Source organism: Microtus oregoni, unplaced genomic scaffold (assembly GCF_018167655.1).
Source record: "Microtus oregoni isolate MIOR12 unplaced genomic scaffold, Mior012 000008F_ref0000371, whole genome shotgun sequence".
Classification (NCBI taxonomy): Eukaryota; Metazoa; Chordata; class Mammalia; order Rodentia; family Cricetidae; genus Microtus; species Microtus oregoni.
The window spans coordinates 5,140,737-5,158,316 of NW_024543067.1; positions in this window are offsets into that span (position 1 = coordinate 5,140,737).

Genomic DNA, 17,580 nt, shown 5'->3' on the forward strand with positions numbered 1-17,580 from the left:
CACGGAATGTGGGCAACCTTAAAAAGGTCCATGAGAAAATGAGCTCGGGAGAAATTTACCTCTTTATGTTAGGGTCAAAAAGTAGACTTCACTTGGTCTTTATTTTTCTAAACAATTAACTAAAATATCTTCCTCCACCCCTAAAATAATGTTTATACGAGAAGAGAAGCAACGGGTGAGGGTGTGTGGCCACAGCATCCTCGAGTCCAAGAACTGAATCTTACAAAGAGAATTCTGCGACTTGGCATCAGATAGGCTTAAAAAGTCCAGCCCTGCCATTCGGGCTGTGTGATCTTGGACAATACCGAAGCCTCAGTCTTTCCTTTATAAAATGGGATATCAGTCCCCCCTTCCCTTCCTCCCCCTCTGCTTCCGGTTTTTTCTTCTGAGTGCTGGGATACAGTTGGGTACCACTACACCTGCTATCCTGATTCTTTCTGAAACAGACGTAGTAGAGGAGACAGAAAGCCTCCTCAGGTAACCTAGCTACACTGAGTTCTTCCTGTATGCTGAGCCCTGAACTCAAGACCTCATTGAACTGAATTAGAAGTCTTGATTTTAGAATTTATTTATTTGCTTTGAGACTGAATCTCACTATGTTTCCTAGGCTGGTCTTGAACTTGCTATAGAGATCAGCCTGGCTTCAAAAGTTTAGTCCTCCCACTCCTGTCTCTCCCAAGAGCTGGAACTAAAAGTTTATACCACTCTGCCAGCAGAAAACCCCACTTCACGGACAAGAAAATAAGACTCAGACTGGTTAAGATTCTGCTCACTTAGTTACAATCTCTTAGTCAACAAGGATCAGCGGTCACGTTTGCTCTCATCCCTTATAATTCCAAAGCCTATATAGACCCATGCAAGCTGCCTGAGACAGTGACAACGTTTATGGTAGGTACATGCCAATTACTTTTAATGGCTTGTTTTACGCTGTATTCCTGTGTTGATATTCTACACTGAGCCCATACATTTGGACAATCGCTACACACCAATGGCAGTAAATATTATTGAAAAGGGGCCAGCATACATGCAGTCAATATTGGTGCAGGGTCTGAATATTTGTATCTGTTCCTTTCTTAAAGCCACGTGTTGAAGTTTTATCTGTCAAGGTGACAGTACTGGGAGGTAGTTCCTTCATGGTAGCCATTTGTGACTCCTAAGAGAGTTCACTCAAACCTCCATGAGGCCAAGGGGATAAGGCAAGAAGTATGAACAAGGAATCAGGCTTCACCACCCACTAAGTTTCGAGAAGTGTGAGGAATTCATTCTGTTGCTGCGGCCAGGGTTTCTTAACCTTTTCCCGCTCATAAATTCCCTTTCCCCGAGAAGTTGTTACGCCACCTCAGATATACAGATACATAAAATAAACATATAAATGAAGCACTTACTGATAATTATTCATAAAGGGATTTATAAACAGTTCTTTAGTATACGTATTAACACTTATTGAATATGAGAGCCAATTTGCATACTGATGAGATTTATCTGCTCATTTATTTTTGTATAAAGCCTTAAGTTTTGGCTAATACTCATTAATATACTCAGAGGGTATTAATAATTTGATTTTATAGTCACTAATTCTCAGAAGACCATTTCATATTGACACACAGAACGCAAGGGCAGAAGCATGGCTAGGGCAATTTCAGAAACTGCTGGAAATTCTGTACTAAACCTGAGCCAAATTCCATTTACTTATTTTAAAGGAAACTCAAGCCAGTCACTCAAAGAATAGCTAAAAAAAATTAGTCATTTTTAGCACAACCCAATCCAAAGATATATTTCTTTAATACTTACACTCTGAGGAGTGGTGGGGGAAATAGTAAAAAACTTTACTATTCATGATTAAACCATTGTTTTTATAAGAACCTAAGCTTTTGTATATACAATAAAAATGCTGTTGGGGTCCGTAGCATGCAACAGCCTCAAGTGTGAGCGTGTGTTCTTCAGGCAGCCTCACTGGGCGTTACAGGGCATGGCAGCATCCAGAGAGAAACGTGATCACTTGGTGTATTCACAATGGAGGCTGCTGCGAAATTGGTGAAGCGACATGAGTGAGCATTGCCAAAGCCACTTCGGATTCTCTATGCATTGGATTTTGAGTTAATTTTTGGTGGTCGTGCGTCCAGGAACTCCTTCGCTACTGCCAACATTTTCGTGATCACCAAATTTAGCTGCAAAACCCCATGTGGGACTACAGCTCACACTGTAAGAAGCTGGGCTTTAGATTCTACTGGGTTTATGGTATTTTGTCCAGCAGACAGACAGACTAGCAGAGTTCTTACTATTAAAATAATCATATCTCATTTCTCCTGGCTGATGTAGCATCTCAAAGACCGTTATCATTTCAAAATCACCACCGAAAAGTCAGGAAAGTGGCACCCTGAGACAGCTGGAGGTAACTACAAGTTTCTGGAGTAGCTGGGGTAAGGGCTGACAGTGGATCTACCTAAGGGTGCCCTTGCCCATGAGAAGCTCAAGGGAAGCAAACAAGGGCTTCTGAATTCATGTCTCTATCGTAAGATTCCTCTTGGAAATCCCACACTGAACTTCTGGTATGGATCTTCCTGGATGAACAAAATGATCAGATTTCCGGGCTTTGAGCAGCCATCATGAAATCCACGGGAGGGATATTGTGTATTTCACAGTAATTACAAGGTTAGGCTGGCGTTAATACAGATGCCTTGATTAAAACACTTGGGTGGTTACACAACAGACCTCTTTCCTTTTTTATTGGTTGCATCCTCTTTCAGGATGTGGATCTCATGGAAGAAATATCACAGTAGGGTTCCTCTCTAATGAGAGAGCTAGGGGCCCAGGTAGCTGAATGGCTCACCCATTTCAGGGTTGTTTTATGAGTAGAGACAGATTGGATTGGTAGGTGGTGTGTTCCAGGAGCCTCCAAACTCATCACTGATGGGAAATGTATATTTCCTCCTCTCCATTATTTTAAAAGAATAAATTCAGCCATAAGAGTAGGCAAGGATGTTCACAAGCATCAAAGAAACCAAGGCAAGTCCACAGCTCTGCCCCTCAGTGTTTTCCAGATGTCTGGATGAGTTTTCAAAAGAGTTCCAGAGCTCTTCACACAGCAAGCTGCCATTATTTAATAACCTGGACACTTCCCAGGGAAGATGACAAACTTTCTTTTAAACTGAAGTTAGAAACACAGAAGACCATATACATCAAACCTGTATGTATCAAACCGCCAGCAGCGGTGAACCCCCAATCTTAGGGTACCTCCCACTAACAACCACGTTCTTAAGGCATTGCCTCTCTCCTGAGTCCAAATACCTTAGATTTGTCTTGCCTGCTTTTGATCCTTTTCTATATGGAGTCTTATTGGGTTATATAGTTTTTGGGCCTGCCTTTACAAAATACTGTATTAGTGGTATTCTTAAATAATTTGTTTTTTTTGACTCTTAGTACATTGTGAGTTATTTTATGCTATACATCTATAATTCTATTCAGTATATATGCTATAATAAACTGGGCTTGTCTATAGTTGATGGATGTTTGCTTACTGTACTGAATGCTGCTGAAAATATAGTAACATCTGCCTCCTGGTATAGTATATGTCTGCCACACACCTATTGTGCTGGTTAGTCTCTTGTCAATTTGACACAGGTTGAGTTCATCTGGGAAGAGGGAACCTCAAGAGGGCAAGTCTATGGGTGCATTTTCTTGTTTAATGATTGATGTGGGAAGGTCGAATCTACAGTGTGTGATGATACCCATGGGGAGGTGGTCATTGGTTCTGTAAGAAAGTGGGCTGAGAATGTCATGGGGAACAAGACAGTAAGTAGCACCCACTCCGTGGCCTCTGCATCAGCTCCTGCCTCCAGGTTTCTGCCTTGAGTTTCTGCCCTGACTTTCCTCTGTGTAGACTGTGATCATCTAAGCCAAGTGAACCCTTCATTCCTCTAGCTGCTTTGGGTCATGGTCTTTATCACAGCAATAAAAGGCCATGATAAATAAAAAAAATAAAAATAAGCAATAAAAGGTCAGAAAGACAGACACAAATGAGGTTGCTTGAAAGAGTAACTTTGCATTTATTTAAGGCAAAATAACTTCCAAAAAGTACGTGGAGGAAGATATTTTGCACAGAACACAAAAGGCCAGAAGACTCTGGAGACCACTGCGTGACCCAAGGAGTAGGGTTGATGTGCCCATAACAACCATCCCATGGCTTTTCTTTCCTGGGGCAACCTAGATTTCCTGCCCCTGATTTTTCTGGATGACTCCTTATTCCTTTGTCATTTCCAGTATCATCTGGAGCTCATGACTCCCTGGGAGCCTTGGACTGTCTTAGGTCAGCTGCAACTCTTCATACCCTTTATCTATCTATCTATCTATCTATCTATCTATCTATCTATCTATCTATCTATCTGCTTTGAGTTGCTGCAGCCATTCATGATTCTTGAGAGTGTACACTGATTCCCTGCTGTGGCACTACCTGAAGACTTGTCTTTCTTTAGATGGGACTGTAAGTTTCTTGCAGGGAAGGTTGGATTTGGCAACCACTTCACAGTAGCAGTTTATCTGTATGTGGGTCACCAGGATGGTAGGGGCAGAGATAGGTGGGGTTTGTGTTGTGTTTGTGTTGGAGGAATGAACACTGCCATATGCGGGCCACTGATAGAGATTTTAAGATCACATCAGTCTCTGGCTGGTGATGATCACATCTTAGTTTTGTGCCAGACAAGTTAGTAAGCTCTAGCCTTCCTTTGTGCCATTGTACCCAGCTTTCTCATTCCTTTAGCTTTGGAATTTCTGCTCTGTATTGGATCCACTCTGCTTGTCCTGGGCTCTACCCTCTGCCTAGGAAATCTGACTTCTGTTGGTCAAGCTAAGAGACCATTTCTACCTCGTTTTTGGCTGGAGCCAATAGAGAAACACCTTCAAGGCTAGAGGTAGAAAGGAGAGTGACAGGAGCCACACTAGGTGATGTTTTGCTCAGGTCCTGCACTGAAGGTCATTTTGAGCTGCCCATATTTCCAGCAGAAGGTTGTAGCTTCTCTCTGGGAGGCAGCTCACCCCCTTTAAGTCTAACGGTTTGAACAGCCCCAATATTTCTAGATCCAAAGTACTGTGCTAATGTTTTTTGGTCCTGTACCATCCAACCAACTCTGCCCATTGTCCCATCTGTATGTGACCTCCCCTAGCACCCAGAGAGAGGGGACATGCATTAAAGAATATTGGTTGAGACTATAGAGACAGCTCAGTTGGTAAAGAGCTTTGCTTGAAGGCATGAAGACCCGAGTTCAAGTCTCAGAACCTACAAAAATAGAGAAGAAAAAACAAGAGAGAAAGCAAAAAAGAAAGAGAGAAAGGTAATGAATGAGAACAAAGCCAGGCACATGCTTGTAATAGCAGATCTAAGAGAAATGGAGACAGACAGAACTCTGTGTCTCTTTGGTCAGCCATCCTCATCTACCGAGTGAGCCCCAGGCCAAGTGAGAGGCTGTCTCAGAACAGAAGGTGGATGGAACCTGAGAAACAACTGCTGAGATTGTCCTCCAGCATGTATACCTATCCACCTTCACTCATACGCCTCCCTACAGGCATCAGTACACAGGCAAACACATGTGTGCGTACGCACACACACTCATGAATTCATCTGTGTATCCACATTGTGCCCTGCCTGATACCTGTTCGTGGTAAGTAAACGTTTTGAACTGAGGCAATCAGCAGGTCTGAAAAAGTGAGGGACTGGAGAGCTGAGAAAGCCCTGCTGCCAATTCTGGGGGCCAGTCTATGAAGGAGACTCAGGCTTGGTGAGAAGATATGGCAGTGCCAAGTATCTACAAGGGTTGGTAAGAACAGGCTGGAATTGTGGCCCTGTAGGAAGTGACTGCTGTTTAAATTATACTTCCTCTACTCGGTGTCAACCCCCCTTGTGCTTTGCAGAAAAGCAACTTTTCAAGATCTCAAGGTTTGGATGTGAAATTTTGAGTTGCACGGATTGTCAGCCTTTCGTTTGAAAATACGCCATCCTGGCATAGAAATACGTACCTTCCAGTTTGTAAGCCCTCCGCTGCCAACGGGGACCCACTGGGCACCAGAAAAGCAGAGGGTGAAGTGGCTGGATATTGCAAAGCGCTCTGAAGAAGGTACTTCTAGCAAGCGGGCTGCAGAGAAGGCCAGCCCTTTGATCTGTGGCTGCACAGCAGTTCAGAGAAGCGGGGAGGCTGTTAGACCGAGAACGCTAATCTTGATTTTCCACGATGCGCCTTTTTTTTTTTTCTTAAATCGGGCTGTAGTTCTAAAAATAGTCCTCGGGTTTGGTGGATTTCTCCGCTTTAGTCGGATTCCCAGCCACTTTCTCTATTTCTGCTTCAAGCGAGGAGCCCTGAGTTCTTTTGGGTTTTATCAAATTATACACTGTGCAAAGGCATCCATTTCACGAACAGATGGACCTAACGTGCATGAAAATACATGCCTTTTAAAGAAACTAAATTGGTAGTTCCACTTCTTCCCCCTTTTATTAAAGACAGAGTTCCAGGAGAACTCTCTGCTATAAAGCCAGACTTCATAGACATCAGCAAAATGAGGCTTATTCAGTGGAAAGCGGACAGAACATGAGAGGAGCCTTCACACCACAGATCCTGCAGGGTTCAAGTGGAGATTCAAAAGACACCAGCCCCCTGTCCCAGCTCTGGTTTAAAAATAGGATAGAGGTGAGTTTTGAGAACTCCTAAGTCTTTACGAGTTGGAGGCTCCCTTAAAATAAACGGAGGATGGCTTCCTCTAGTTGCAACCAAAGCAGTGTCAAGACTGTAGGGGTTAGTGAAGAAGGCTGGTACCATCCTCAGAGCCCTGGAAGTGAGACCAGAACACAGGGACTTTATCCCTAATCTGTCCTGCTAGACGCTCATGTTTTTCAGAGGGAGCATCGAGGCAGGTGGCAAACTCATGAGTTTATTGTTGGGGAAGAAACAGTTCTATAATGTAAGAAAGCATTTGTTCCTTGATGGTTTTATTTATGCATGTGTCTCTTTGTTTATTATGGCTATAGGAACTAGTGTATTCATGTATTTTCATGGTGAAATTTCATTCAGAACACTACCAACATGAATGCTCTCTTTGGCTCTCCTTTACACCATTTCAAGAAGTGACTAATAAGGTGATCTGTGTATATGTCTATGAAGATTTTTTTTTAAATGAAGTATCATATAGATGTAGGCTATAGTAATAAATGGTGATTTCGGTCTGTCTGTCTTTGTGTGAGTGTGTGTCTGTCTGTCTGTATACCTTGGAAGCATGTACACATGTGTATGGGTACATGTGCCTGTACACGCATGTAGAGGTTAGAGGACACTTTGGATATCTTCCTCTATTCCTCTTTCCCTTATTTATTTGGAGACGGTGTCTTATAAGTAGCCATGGCTGGACCAGAACTTGCTGTATAGGTCATGCTAGCCTTGAACTCGTGGAGATCTGCCTGCCTGTGCCTCCTAAATGCTGGCCCCAGAGGCTCTTGAAGTTCTCTTGTCTGTACAGCCTGATGCTGGGGCTACAGGTATTAGCAGCCATGCCTGGCTTTTACAAGGGAGCTGGAGATTTGAACTCAGTTTCTCTTGCATTCTCAGCAAGTACTTTGTCCCATTGAGCCTTCTCCATAGCCCCTACGGTGATGTGCATATGTATTTATCACATTTAACACACACATTTCATCATTTATGCCTGACAAAGCTTAAGTATGCATGGAAAGCCTGTTTATGGCGGTTCTCCAGCTGTTCCTATCCTGGGCAGTCCTAGATGCTTGTGTTATCATCATACCCAAGGTTCCACAGTCTTCCTTTCTGCTGTCTGTCCAGCATTTTTTGGGCCTTCTTCTTTGCCTTTGCCCGTGCACTCCTCCAAGTAGTGCTATCTTTGGGTATTGGGTATCTTCCAACATTCATTCTCGTAACATGGCTGAAGTATCTCAAGCCCGATTGCCATATTCTGTAGTTTACTTCCTTCTGTAGATGGAGATGTTTCTCAGTGTCATCATTGAACAGCCTATGTCTCAGTGTGACACCTAGAATCCTCCTGAGACATGCCATCTCAAACACATTCAGCCGCTGTTCTGTGGAGTGTTTCATGGTCCAGGTTTCGAAGCTGTAGGGAAGGCAGCTCAAGACAAGTGTCTCATATTCTTGTAATCTTGTTGTTGTTATGTCTCTTGCTGATCAGACCTTTCTGACCAAACACACACACACACACACACACACACACACACACACACACACACAATCTCATTGTCCACAATTATTTACAGTTTGCTTGTTTTACTGAATAAAACACTTCTTGACAGAATGTGAAAGTTAGCCGTGTTCTTTTGGAAGTCTCATCATTGCTGTAGCTGATAGACACTGTGATCCTTTCGGCTATATTCCCTATTAATGGGATAGAAGATGAATTTAGTTTTGCGCTGTTACGAGAAAATGCAGCTGCGCTTAGTGAAGCTTTCTCCCTAGGGTAGGTATGGAGAACCGCACTTGCTTGATCAAAGAGAAATCTCCTTTTGCTTTTTTATAGATACTTCCAAATTGCCCTCCAGAGAGTCCACTGATGTGCCCCCCCACACACACACACAAGCAGCATTTATGAGAACACCTTTCCCCTTTCCCTCACTGACATGACATCATAACTCATATTATTATTTACTCTTGTCCTTTTTTTTTGCCAATCTGATAAGAGAAAAATGGTTTTAATCAGTGCTTCCCAGAAGGCTGAGGAGTTTGAGCAACTTCCATATCTATTTGTTTCTGACGAGGAGAGTGAGGAGAGCGTAACGCTGTGTCAGGGTAGCGGAGTAAAACTCCTACCTGTAGTGGGAAGAGCAGCCCTGGGAGGGGGCTAGCGGCTCCAGGTCTCCCCCCTGTACACCTGCGCTCGGTGACCCAGCTGCTAGCCATTTCTAGGCCTCAATGAGCTCATCTATAAAATAAGAAAACAATGTATGGGATGGACTAAATATCTTCATCTGGTATGGACTAAATATCTTCGTCTACCAAGATGTCAAAGCCCCAAATCCTCTTCCCATTCTTAACGTGATGATATTTGGAACTGGGGCCTTTGGGAGGGAACTGAGCCAGGAAAACACTCCCACTTAGAGCCGAAGGAGCCTGCACCTTGATCTTAGACCTCCCATCCCAGAGCTCGAAGGAGTTACTTGCTGTTGTTTGGGTCACTTCCTCTATGGGACCTTGTTATGGCTCTCTGAGCAGTTAGGCGCGCACCACACTGTCGTTCCTTCCTGTGAGAAGGCAGCTATAAAAACTCATTATGTGTCTCCAACGCCCACTGTGACACCATGCCCCATGTCTCTCTAGAGAGTCGGAAGGCTTAGTATCAAGTGGTGAGACCCAGGACATCTCACGGGGTAGCTGCAGGTCAGGAGACCTCCGAAAGAGTCAGGTAGAGGGCGAGCATCCCTTCCTTTATCCAGCCTTAGAAGAGGCCTGAAGGCAAGCTGCTTTACTAGTCTCCTGACTCTTATATTCTTAATTCCCTGAACTCCTCCAGATACACACACAGAAAAACACTTCACCAAATACCTCGGTGCCTGGTGACCAGTCAAGTCAAGCCATAAAAAATCTTACAGTCTAGAAGAAAGTCTGAACTCCCCACGTCTACAATCTAGTCTGTAGGAGAAAGAGCAGTTCCTAAGCCCAGCACCCCATCCCCACTTTCACTCCAACCCCAGCACCCTTTTCTATTTAGTATGTCTGGTAGTCAGTGATTGCAACACTGTTAAAAACGGTCCCTGTCAGGGCCAGGAAGGAGCTATGAACAGCCCAGGCATAGGAACTGCCAAGCTCGAGAACATTCTAAGTTTACATGATTTGGCTCTGACAAAAGGCCCAATTTTTTTTTTTTTTTTGCTTTTACTTTTGGTCTTTTCACCAAGTTACACAACAACCACTTCAGGTCACTTAGTCTTCAAAGGTTTGTGGGTCTCCAGCAACTTTGTACCTGCGTTGTACTGATGACTCGGAACACAAAGGTGAGCAAAATGTGTCCCTGACTTGAGGTCCTATTGCTTTGTAAGTTTGTTGTTTTTCTTCCTGACAAATGGGGATCTGATTTATCACCTTTGGGAAGAGCGCCTGGAAGTCCCTTTCTAAAGGCAATACACACACGGAACACAGGTTTATCTGTCATCTCTGGCTTCCTCCTTCCCCCCATCATCTTCCTGACTTTCTTACTTGCCCTCCATCCTTGTGCTCCTCCAGGTAGGGATGTTATTTTATTCATTTCCCATTAAATTGTATGTATGTATGTAGTATGTATGTATGTGTGTATGTATGTAGTATGTATGTGTGTGTGTGTATGTATTTTTGTGGTGAATGTACAAGAGCATGTTTAAGTGTGGAATCCAAAGGAAGATGTCAGGTGCCTGCCCCGCCACCCTTAGTCTTATTGCACTGGGTCTTTCCCTGAGCCTGCAGCTAGGCTGGAGGCCAGAAAGTCCCTGAAATTTTGTCTCCATCTTCTACAACACTGGAATTGCAGGCACGCATGACTGAGCCTCGCTCTTTTGTGTGTGTGCTAGGATTTGAACTCAGATCACTACACTTGAACAGCAATCCCCCTTACCCAGAGTCATCTCTCCAGCCCTAAAATTTATTTTATTTTTATTATTTATTGCCTTTTCGAGATAGGATCTCACTCTGTTGGCTAGTCTAGAACTCCCTCTATAGACTACTAGGCTGGGTGAAACAGAGACTCACCTGCCTCTGCTTTCTGTGTGCGAGGATTAAAGGCACGCGCCATCACACCTGACCTAATTTTACTTTTAGCTGATACTAACTACGAGGCACAGTTTGCTATTTTGGCACATGTGTATGCCCTAAATGTTTCTCATTTCTTTGTGACTGGAGCATTCAACTTTTAGTTAATTTGAAACATTCAATACATTGCCGTTAGTCATATCACCCTACTGTACAGTAGAGTCTCAGAATTCCCCCCGTCAGTGCCCCCAAATCCACTCCCCATGCCTAAGCTCCTGTCTTCTTCTCTTCTGCAATGCCCAGAAGAGAAAGCACCATACTTGTCAATCAACAGCTTAGCTGAATCCTGCTAATCCAGGGACTGATGCTCCCACTGCTCTTCTGGGGCTCACTCCAGATTAAAATAAATGAGACCATACAGCTGTGTCTCTCAGCAGTCCCAACATTATGGCCTTCTAAAGAACCATCTGGAAATATTGTCCTCCTTCCATTGCTCAGGACGAACTCCCGAGCAATTAAGCTAGGGTCTTGCATGGTGAGACACAGGCATCCCCGATGTATAAAGCTGGCCAGTTGATTCTATTGTATAGCCACTTTTGAAAACTACCGTCAGAGCTGGGTGGTGGTGGCGCATGCCTTTAATCTCAGCACTCGGGAGGCAGAGGCAGGCGGATCTCTGTGAAATTCAGGACAGCCTGGTCTACAAGAGCTAGTTCCAGGACAGCCAAGGCTATACAGAGAAAACCTGCCTCACAGAAACTAAAACAAAATGAAACAAAAATGAAGCACTCTTCCCCCAAGAAAAGAAAATAAGAAAAAAAAAAGTACGGTCAGACAGGTGTGGTGGCACACACTATTCAGCTACTCATATGGCTAAGGCAAGAGGTTCAAGGCCTGCCTGGGGTACATACAGAGGGAGATTAAGGCTAGCCTTAATGACTGCAGTGAGACTATCAAGATGAGAACGGTATAATTGGCTGGGGATGCATCTCTGTGCTGGATACTTTCTTAGCAGGCCTGAGGTCTAGAGTTAATCCCCAACAGCACAAAACAAAACAAAAGCCTATTGCCTAGGAGGTTAGACAGGTTCTTCTACAAGCTGAGGGATATCAAACCAGGAAGATTTTGCACACTGAATACCAGGTGGCCCTCAGACACAATAATGATTTCAGAAGAACTTTGCAATTTTATGAGAAGCCAGCTCAGAATAGCGAGGCTGACTTTACTGCGGTCCAAAGCTCAGTCACCGTTTTAGAGAAACGAGGCCTGAATCCAAAGGAGAACAATATTTGATAGAACAAGGCTGTAAAGATTTCCCAGCAATCAGGTAAACAAGGAGCCTGAGTCACAGAGTACAAGGCAATAAAGAACTAGCCACCTTTTACCAAACACTAGCCCCCAAAGCAGCACTATCAATCCGTCCGTATCTGAAGCAGTTGGCCCGGGTGCCAGTCACTGATTAGATTGGGCAGAAAAGCCACCAGCCTGCTGTTGAGCCAGAAGGCAGGCAGAGAAGGGTGGGGAGAAGAGGGAAGCTTGCACCCAGTAAAATCCGATTTGGACTCCTATGATGTTCCTGGACTCATTTGGGGGAAGGTGGCAGATCCTACCTGGGTCACTGGGATATTCTGTGTCCGACTTTCGGAATATGTATCCTGTGGCTTTATTATTTATTTTCCGAGACAGGCTCTTGCTGTGTAAGTCAGATAGACCTTGAATTCCTGACCCTCCTGCCTCCAGTTCCTGAGTGCTGGAATTAGAGACTTAGGCCACCAGGCCAGGGCACAGTAGCCTGTGTGGAAATCACATCCATAAATGAATCAGGATGGATTTAAAGAAAACTAACAAAAATAGGGAAATCCTACCAGTGAGGAAGCATGGGATGTGGTTGGTGCCCATTGGAAGCACATTCTGCTTCCCATTTGAAGCCTGCAGTCAAAACACTCACACCTGTAAAAAGTAAGTCTAAAAAAACCAAACCAAAACAAAACAAAATCCTCGCACCCAGCCTCCTTCTTTCTTGACCCAGGCTTCATCAGTAAAAGAACCAACTCCCTCCTCCACCTGTCTCACCGAACCCCCACACATGTGGGTCTGCTGAAATTTTGTACTCAGGAACACCAATGACACTTCTGTGCATGACACAGTAAAGGACCTGGGGCTCATGTGCTGTTCTTGCCTCTTCTCATCACTGTCACGTGCCTCCAGTCCATAAGACTTCGCTTCAAAACACACATTCGAAGACTGAACTAATGCAAGTGGTGGCACATATCTATAATCCCAGAATTTAGAAGGCAGAGGCAGGAGGATTGCTGAGAGTACAAAGAAAACCTGCTAGTGAGACCCTGTCTCAAACAAACAAGGAACACTGAACTCAAAAAAGATTGAGCGAAGAATTTCAATATGATTTAACAACGAGTTAAAGGCAAAACCCAAAGAGAAAGACAAGACACTGGGCTCCCTGTAATTTCACAGCAGTGCGTCTATGGAGATGACCCAGGGTACAGTTGCACCAGCTTCATAAATATGAAGTTGCACTGTCGTTTGATGCTTTTCAGAAAGCATAATGTTGCTTGTGTGAGAGTCATGCCCAACAGACCCACATTTCACTTCTGTAAAATGGGGCTGTAGCTCAATTCCTAATCCTAAACTTTTAGAAAATGGTTGTTTGCACAGCTGTATTTGTTACCGAATGACTTACAACAGGCAAGTGACTAGATAGAGCCTAACCACAAAACAAAAAGAGCATTGAAGGTGGTAGAATAGTATGCTCCCAGGAAACCCCACAAGATGATACACGGGAGAGTATGGGAAAAGCGCCTCTGCTTAAATGTCAAATGGAAAACCAACAAGGTGTTTTGTTAACGTTAATCAGATGCCTTATCACTTGGGGGTGCTGGATTGTGCGCACATTTCTTTCATCTTTATCTCAGTCTGTTCATTTTGAGCTTTATTCAGCAAGGGCTTGTGCTTCCCTTTCGCCACATGTGTTTGTCACTGTCTGATCTGGATGAAGCCTGGACACGTTCAGGGATGTGTTGACTTTTTACGCAGTTTGTAAAATGGATCCCCCCCTCCCTGCCCCGGGAAGCACAGTTTCTGTTCAGTGACTTGGCGAAGGACTCTGGCGATGGGGTCAGGTGGGTTTGAAAGGGTTGCAGGAAATACAGCATCTTCTCTATTCAGTGTTCAGGATAGGTGAAATGCTGTGCCTACAACACCTCTGCCTGTGCAGCTTCTTAAATCTTACACAAAACTTGTAAGACTGAGACTCAAAAGGGTGTGTGTGTGTGTGTGCGCGCGCGCGCCTGCCATGCTTTGTAATATGAACTGGTCTCAATCCTCCAGCACTCAATCCTCCTACCTCAAACTTTCTGTGTGCTGAGATTATAGGCAGATATCACGGCACACAAGTCAATGACCTACAGTTGAATCTCTTTTTATTTTAAGCCCCTTTTCGTTTCCTCCCTGCTCCTTTCTTTTCTGGGGGTTTCTAAAACACGAAAGGTAAACTTGGCCATTTTAGGCATTCTTAAATACACGGTTTGCTAATGTTAAGTGTATCAACACTGATGTGGGACAGACTCTTTAAAGTCTGCTTGTTTGTTTATTTGTTTGAGGCAGACCCTGACTATAGACATAGGTGGCCTGGAACTCTATAGTCCAGGCTGGCCTCAGATGCAAGTATCCTCTTGCCCATGCCTCCTGGTTGTGGGGATTATAGGCACGAGCTAACTTTCTTGTTAACTTCCGCTTCTTCTTTAGAGTTGTACATGCTGAGCAAGAGCTCCACCAGTCAGTTACGCCCTCAGGTTTAACAGCTCTTTCTGAGGTGTAATTGACAAGAAAAACTTACCTAATAAGTATAATTTGATGAATTTGGACACAAGAAAACACTGCTTCCAAACTATCAAGATGGTAAATTTACCTTTTCCTGATATTTTCCCAGTACCTCCATCACCTATGTGTGTGGTTGGAACACCTTACAAAAAGGTATATAGTGTCTTTAGTCACAGGCACTGTGTGGAACAGGCGGAACCCTGAATTTGTGCATCTTGCTTGCCAAATACTGTAGCTTCTATGGAAAACAGTGCAGCGATTTCTCAAAAGATTGAAAACGGAATCACCATATGTTCCAGGAACTCCACTTCCGAGCGTGTATCCAAATGAATTGAAATCAAGATCGTGAAGATATGTTCACATTCCCAGAAATGCTACACAGTTGTATAAAAAGGCCAGGATATGGAACCAACTTCACAGCTGACTACATTAAAGGAAATACAGCAAACACATATAAAGGAATATTTTGGGGGATTAATGAAGAAGGAAATTCTGTCATGTGTGGCAGTATGGGTAGAACCCTGCCCCCTAGCCCTTAGACCTTGGTCTCACTGAGATAAGTCACCCAGAAGGGCAAATAGGAGGAGATTGCACATCTACCTCTTAGGAGCTCTGCTATTCCTGAGCCCGGGGCTGGGACTGTAAAGTGGGAAAGGTCCTTGCTCTCTGTGAGTGTGATCAAGAGCGCCGAAGTGACTGTGTGATGCGTCGGGTCTACGAAAGTCATCTGAAAAATGCTAGTGATTGGCGCTGCCACAGCGTCTCATACCCCCATTTCCCTGGGGGACTGACAGGCTAGTCAAGGCCTGGTAACAGCAGTGGTAAATTCATCTCCAGACACATTGTACCCAGTGAAAGCATAATATTTTTTCAAAAACGGCATATGATGTTTTCTCTCCCATGAATCACATAGTTTATTATTTATCATTTTTATAGTTCACAAGAAATACTCTTTTATGTTTTTAATGTCTTCCTTGAAAAGTATATGAAGTCTGTCATGGCTTTAGGGGAAGAAAGACCTTTCCTTTGAATTATAGAAGTTGTCAAACTTAATGACCAGAAGGAGACAAGGGCAGCTTAGAAACACTTATTAAACAAGGTACAAAGAATAATCATGACATTCTGTTTCTTCGGCATCTGGAAGTCACCCTTAGCAAGATCTGCCTGGTGCCTGGCTCTGGGATTAGGGATATAAAGACAAAAGGATTGATTCCTCTGCTCACCCTCCTTTTCACCCCTTTCTCTAGGAGGAAGACTTGAAAATTAACATATAACATCCTCCACAATGAGTTCTGGGGTCTACAGGCTGGGACACCAATGCTGGCTGAGGGAATTAAGATGACGCACAGAAAGACAGTGCTAATCTCCATAAATCCTTAAGCACTCTTGTCCCTTCAGTGTCCTTATCATGGCGTCGTGCAGATGTGAGCCACCTCTACCCTTGGTGCAGGCACTGTTGGCAGGGGATCTTCCTTTCATTCTGTTAGTGCCTGGGTCTAAGACATGTTCAAAAGGTGACATGAAACCATTAGGACAACAAATGTAGGAACATCCTGATTTCAGATCTAGGTATCCATTTTTAACGCAGCTGGCCTTGGAGAAATTCACAAATATGTATAGCACCCTGGCTTTGTGTTTTAAATACATGTATTGGTACCTGGCTTGGCTGTGCGTGCCTGAAATCCTGGCACCCAGAAAGCACAGGAAGGAGAGCTGTGACTTCCAGGCCAGCTTGGGCTGCATGATGAGTTTAAGGTTAGTCTGGGATTCATAGCAAGACCTTCAAAAGCAAGACAGGAGAGGAGTGGAGAGCAGGGGAGAGAAGTGGAGAGTAGGGGAGAGGAGAACCGTGAGAGGAAAGGAGATGGGGGAAGAGAGAAGAGTAGGGGAGAGGAGTGAGAGGGGAGCAGAGGAGAGGAGTGGAGAGGGGAACAAGGGAGAGGAGAGCAGGGGAGAGGGGAAAAGAGCAGGGAGAAGAGGGGAGAGGAGAGGAGATCATGGAGAGAAAGGGAGAAGAGGGGAGAGGAAAGCAGAGAAGAGGAAAGGGGAGCAGGGGAGAGGAGAGGAGAGCAGGAAGAGGAGAGGAGAGGAGAGGAGAAAAGAGGAGAGCAGGAAAAGGAGAGGAGAGGGGAGGAGAGGAGGGAGAAGAGAGGAGGGAGAGGAGAGGAGAGAGAGGAGAAAAAGACAGGAAAAGGGGAATAACTTTTTGTCTACTTGGAACAGAATCACCCACAAGTGCTGCTTAAAAAAAAAACACATTCTTACCCAGAATTGAAGGACTGAAACAAGAGAGGGGACCAGGGATGTTTCTGTCCATCTTTCGCCCTGGTTGCTCTTGGACATAAGCTAATACTTACGAGTTCCTAGGACGAGGTAAAGGACCCCAGCTTGAAGTCAACAGTCTGGCTCCTACCTTCTGGGAAAGTCCTTTCCCTTTGGTGAGCTTCATCAAGGAGCCTGGGAATCATAATTTCTTTGGCAGCATGGTTCCGAGATTGAAACAAAATTATATAGGTGATCTCACCTCATAATAAATCCCTTTACCATGCTTAGTCATCCTTGTTACTTTCCGTTCTGTTTCCAAAGGGCTCTTAGCTGAATGGAAGGTCTTTTCTAAACTTCTCAGGCTGCGCACTAATGGGCTGCACCTGCTGGTCCTGGTGATGGCTTGGGAGTTAGCGTCGACACAGTTTACAAGGAAGAAAACTTTGTCTTGGAAGTACAGGGATAAAGACTGCCCCAGTGCCCGTGATGAACTTCGTCTAGGAAGACAGATGCAAACAAGCAATTTATATGCAATTTGAAAATAATAACGATAATGGCCATAATAAAATATTTAAATTAATAATGATAATAATTAACATTTTTTGAACATTATGGCATGATATGCCTTGAGTGTTTATATTTTCTCATTTATGCCTCATCATTATCCCATAAGATGGCCATTATTATTTGCATTTGAGAGATAATGAAATTGTGGTCATGAGAGGGAGAGTGGCTTGCCCGGGGCGGACTGTCATCA